This window comes from Cimex lectularius, unplaced genomic scaffold (genome assembly GCF_000648675.2).
Source record: "Cimex lectularius strain Harlan isolate CLEC.00 unplaced genomic scaffold, Clec_2.1 scaffold293, whole genome shotgun sequence".
Classification (NCBI taxonomy): Eukaryota; Metazoa; Arthropoda; class Insecta; order Hemiptera; family Cimicidae; genus Cimex; species Cimex lectularius.
In genome coordinates, this window is record NW_019392819.1 from 459,087 (window position 1) to 465,085 (window position 5,999).

The window sequence follows — 5,999 nt, forward strand, 5'->3', positions numbered from 1 at the left end:
TTCTTTTTTATCAATGATATTATTTTCGTATACAGTTTAACACATTACAATATTGAAAAAGAATAGAATAGAAACCATTCTTCAAACGATTTTATCGTAATGTTATGATCTTAGCCAATCCAGTTACAATAGGCGAATTAGGCCAAACTATTATCAAAGCCAGCAGATCACAGAATAAAAGAATAATAATATTTTCAGGCTGAATTCAGATAACTTCCCAACCAGAAACGAAAAATATAAAGAATAAGAAGACTTCGATGTCACGATAGCTCAAGTGGTTAGAGCAGCGGCGTATTGAGCCGAAGGTCGTGGGTTCGAATCCCGCTCGTGACACTAAATTTTTCATCTCAGCCAAGACCTTACATAAAAAGAATAATTAATTGAAATAAGTAATTTGGGCAATTAGGCCAGTAAACATAATCGGATTTATAATTTTATCTTAAAATTTTTCCATGATTTTAAGATTTTTTAAGAATGCATCTATCATGTTAATTGAACTTAATTGAAAGGGTTAAACTACGGCAACGTAGTGTGCTTGAAATATTTCTCTTATCTTTTATACAATACAGCAGATGTCCCAAACTACCTTGCATCCACTAATCACGAGCATAGAATTGCATCGGAAGTTCTGCAGAAATATATCTCATATAGGGCATATTGATGTGTCCAACCCTCTAGTTTACTTCATATTCGGGAATACCGAATGGCAGTGTGCTTAAACTAATCCTTTTTCCAGTACGCACATTATTACTTTCCTCTAGGCTGATTGAATTTAGATTCAGTTGATTTCATTCAATATTAGTTATGACGAAATGTCGGCCCGAACTTTTTCGGCGTTTTGCTTTAAATTTTTAAAATCGTAAAGCAAAGGTTTTGGGACAGTAATGACTAAGGAATTTTAACGATAATAGTTTGTGAGAAAAAAGTTTCAAGTCCGAAAATATTGACAAATTTTTAACATAATTCAAATTTTTATCAAATTAAAACTGCTACTTACATTCGAAATACTTTTTACCCTTAATTCTTCCTCATTTTATTTTCATCCATTTTAGCGAAATGGATTTTACAGTGTTTAAGAAAGATGCACTAAATGGAAGGATTCTCCCATATGGATAAGATTGGTCGTGTCGCCCCCAGTTTAATAGTTTTTTTGATGGGGTTTCACAACGGAAGAGATCATATCAAGGCGTGTCGGTCTTTTTGATTTAAAAAATTCCATTTGTAAGTATGTCGGGTTCGAATGCAGGGCCGCTGGATTCGAACTCGGGACCTTTACCTTATAGTGATGAGCGCCGTGTCAACGCCTTAAGCATTACGCCCCCCCCCCCAATCGGAATGTTTGCAAAAATTGCAATAATAATTACCCGAAATGTGACTGCGTTTACCTAGATTCACCAATCCTTTCAATCCAATTTCCTTAGATACAATGCAAATGCCCCGATTTTAACTTGTTCACTGAGGATAACTGCTGGCGTCTTGAGTCAGTACTTCACCAAGCTTAATTAAGTATTAAGCTCTCAGCTGTTTCAAATATCTCAGAAATATCCGTCTGGTAATCAAATCAAACTAAATAATTTCCACAGTATATTCGTTAATTTGCCAATAGTCTTGCCTTGCACAAGAGATCCCATTCCTACTATCATACAAGACAGGGCTTCCTAAACTATGGTCCGCTGCGTGCTTCGAGAAAAATTAATAATTACAAAAATAAAGTAGAATGAATAGAATAAAATTAAAAAACTAAAAACAATGCGTACTGAAGAAGAACGTTTTTTTAAATTTATTTATTCATTGTCCTTTTTTTTGCACACGCAAGCAAAATAGGTAAGGTAAGTGGGACGGACGGGACTAGATTAGGTGGTAGTTCGGTTTCCTAGAAATTTCATTGTTGATACTGGATCCAGCATGCTCAAATTTTACAAGTCTCCGAATAGGTGCAAGTCAAAAAGCACGTGGAAATGGAATATCTAAAAAGGGTTAGTACCATGACAGCTACTAAGATTTGGGATTTATGGAGGCTGATGAGTGTAAAGCTCAGTGTGCACGACAGTCCTTGAAACAGTTCAATCAAATATTCCGTTTGTTGTAAAATTTGTTTACAACTAAAGTTCCTTGGTCTAATTGCATTGTCCAACCGTGTACAAAAGCAATGACTGGCCAAACGATCGGGGGATTTCCTAAAATATAAGATAAATCGAAGGATTGCGGCAGTAGGCATTGTGTTATCCACTGACATGCTTTAGCTGTGAAATAAATGCTAGCCTCTTTTAAAAACGTTTTGGATGATTCTGTTCAAATTATTAATTATATCTAGTCGAGAACAGCATGTTGATTGATGAAATATGTGATCACCTTCGATGTTTGGAGATGTCCATTTTGCTCTACTTCCCAACAGCTCGAGATTACAATGTCGCAAGACCATGAATGAATGGTTGGCCAAACCGTTTGCAGTTTCGACAGCCAACCAGCCTACCTTCAAGTGAATACGAATGTTTGATAGACATTACTTCAGACACCACCTTGAAATCTACTTTCGAGTCCAATATTTACCCTCCCACTTTTGGCTCAGTTGGAAAACAAAAAATTTAAACGGGTCGTTGAAAAAGCAAAACGTGTTCTTCTGCTATTTGCCACGACTTACCTATGCGAATCCGGATTTTCTGTCTAAATAACCACCAAAACTCAATACCCATCCTGTCCAGATGTTGAAACCGACATCCGTCTCCAGCTATTAAAAATTAAACCCAAAATAACCAAATTGTGCTGGGTAAAAAACTTCACTCTTCACATCAATTCTTTAATCAATAATGTTCAAATAATTAATTTTGAATTTAGCTTGAGTTTTACCTACCTATTGATTCCGTTCTGGCCAATAAATCTAATGTTTATTTTCAAAGTGATATCCCCCTCTGTCACCTAATTAGGAATGGACTGACTAATTAACTTTAATTTACTATATACTGTAAAAATCTAATTTTAAATACTTGAATGTGAGGGGTCCGCCCTGGATTTTGTTCTGTCAATGGGTCCGATGGCTAAATGGGAAGCCCTGCTATAAGACGTCAAAAATGAATATTGTTCCCTTAGATCCTATATAGCTTTTATTTATTTTTTTTTTTTTTACTATGAGTTAAGTACTGGATCTAGAGGAAGGCTGAGTTTTTCTGTGTCATTCAATGCGATCTAAGAGAAATAGGAAGACAATTTTGTCGTAAAAATATATTTCTAAAATGTAAGCTATTCTACATGATGATTTAAATGTATTTTATTAGTAAAATGTAGAATGTTGACAACTCTAGGACCAATAAGTACCCTGTTTTGCTTGGGGAAAAACATAGGCGATTAATATTTGTAATGGGACCAGTGAATTTTTATTTGCAAAGTCGCAATTACAGCTCTGCTGAGAACCGATTTTCCGATCCAATCTCCCCCCGGTTTTAAGTGAAAGTGCCGGAATAACTGTATTATTAGCGCCTGAATTGATAGTTGGCATCTTAATTAGGCGTTGGAAGGACGTTAAACTAGAACTGATGGTGATTCAGCTTTTACTCCATCTCTCAACTTTCTGAATTCAAGTTTGTCGACCTTTCTAGCAAACGTATTATTTACAGTCATCAGGCGTGAGGAAAATACAATAAACATCATTAAATTTTGACGTTTACCTTTGCAACTCCGGCAGACACTGAACAAACATTAGACGTGCATAAACAATGTAGAGCAACATTAATAACACTGTCTCTAACGGACGTTTATCGGCGTGGAAACACCTACTAATCGATATTACTTGTATACTGCATTAAGCAAGACGATAAAACTACTTAATTTTTGTTTTATATGGAAATTACAAACTTTCCACCATGTGAATTTTGTTCATATTAGATAAATTTCTTTAGTATGATGTACTTTGATATAAGATTGTACAATATTTTCAACAATTGACGTAATGTAAAATCTTAAAATAGCTATTTTCCCAAACGCTAAACAGCCTATGTTTTTCAGTTTTTATTAAGCTAAGTTTTGATAAAAGTTGGATTGATAAAAGATCAATCTCTTCCTACAAATATAAGCGGTGGTTTTATGTGCGTTAAAACCATCTTTCAGTTACTCCATTCCATAAAAATATCACAAAACACGTTTTAAGACTTGAATAGTTGACAAGTATGTCAAAAATAGAACAGAATATACATTTTATTTACACACACACATATATATATATATATATATATAATACATTATATACAATGGTTTTATAGTTACTGTCTATCGACTCTTACCTCCTGCTGGTTAGGATATAACGAAATTTTTATTATTTACATTATTTCCTATTGAGGAAAAAATATTAAATTAGAAAATCCAAATTATATGTGAGCCTTTTTTTATTCTCCTGTGCATGTACCTGTCGTCCACCAATAGTTGCCTATTTGGCAGCAGATTGTTCTGGAACTAGATTCCCATTAAAAGTTTAATGGTTGCATCATCTCTGATGTATTCCAGCACCATCAACACGTTTGTCGCATTGTGAAGATCCGATATGCGTGTATATCGGGACGAGTCTGTCGCAAGCCTCAGAAACGTTCCGCACAACCTGCAGCCTAAGACATTAGTTCTGCATGGACGCGAGGAGGAGCACGGAACATATGACCATCGGCCTGTCCATTACTATGTACAAAAGAAGCTTATTGGCATGCGACAGGCTAGATGGCTAGCCTGGCGATAGAGCAGAGGGGTACCCGGATAGCCGTTTTGTCTTTGTTCATTTTATCACTGACATGTGGAGTGAAAGTGAGTTTACCGTCCAATATCACACCATGATTTGTGACCGACTCAGACCCCGACACAATTAAGCCAACAAATTATATCTTTTTATAAAGCAATGGTCTAGCCTTGCTGAAAGGCATTGCCCCGTTTTGTTATCGTAAATTTTAATTTTCCAACGGCTGCAGAAGCTTCCTATGCAGCGCATTTCGTTGTCTAATCTGTTCGATATTGTGTGGTGAAGTTTGGTTACGGGTTCTTGACTGCAACTGCTGTTGGAATGGGGCACTCAATGTCTGACGCCTTATGACCTCCTCAGCAGTTTGCACATGTTAATTCGGCCTGTCCTTCTTCATTAGGACTATCCCTGCATGATTGTTAGCTGGGAAACTCTACAATAGGCAACAACTCTAATGGTTAATATTTTCTTTACTGTGATTCCTTTTTGCAAATGTCATCGCAAAAACGGGCAACTTTGCTGAGGTGTTATTGTCTTTTCTGAACTGCTCCACTTTATCCGTCTCAAAGCCCTGTATAAAGATCTTCATCTCTTCAGGGGTTAAAGCTGGTAAGGAATTCAATACCTGCTTTACTAATTATTCTTTGATAAAAGGAAGTCATGGAGATTTTGCATGAACAAAACTCCCTCTCTCTTTTAGGCTAAAACTCTATTTCTCCTTTTAGTTTAGACTAAAAGCTAATTAAGCTCACAGTTTTAGAGCGATTTTTGATCTGAGAGTACATCACTATCGGTTTCATGTCATGTTTGTGTTTCTTGCAGCATTTCTAAGGAGAGGATTAATCCCAGCAGGTGGGGGAAGTAGTTCGTTTCGTCTGATAATAAATGCAATTTACGGCGGGTTTTAATTTCATTTCTCATGGTCCCTAGGCTGGTTTCAGCTTTCCTTTTTGGGTGTGAATGAGGGATTTGTGTGAATTCTTCAACATCTGTCTGCATTGAAAAAGTCTGCCCGGCTTGTATCGGCCGCCGAACAACTACTGCTAGTTGGGCTTGGGTTCAGACTGGTGTTGGTAATACACGGCGATCGTGGGGGAGCATTACCATCACAGATAACACTATCACTGCTGTTATCGGCATACAACTTACGCAATCAATGTACCTCCAAATTAGTTCCAATTTTTCTTCGGAAGAACAGATAGCGTAATCAGTACGCAGATTTATTTATCTAGAAAACTGTGAAATGTAACACTGGATTCACATTGATTAAATAAAGTTAAGTTCA

At 36.4% G+C, this 5,999-nt stretch overlaps 1 non-coding gene across 1 annotated transcript; it reads left to right on the top strand.

Moving 5' to 3' along the window:
* Window positions 1-259: 259 nt before the first annotated feature.
* On the top strand, window positions 260-333 carry Trnan-auu. The gene has a single exon. It is a non-coding gene; the product is annotated as a tRNA-Asn (tRNA).
* Window positions 334-5,999: the final 5,666 nt, after the last annotated feature.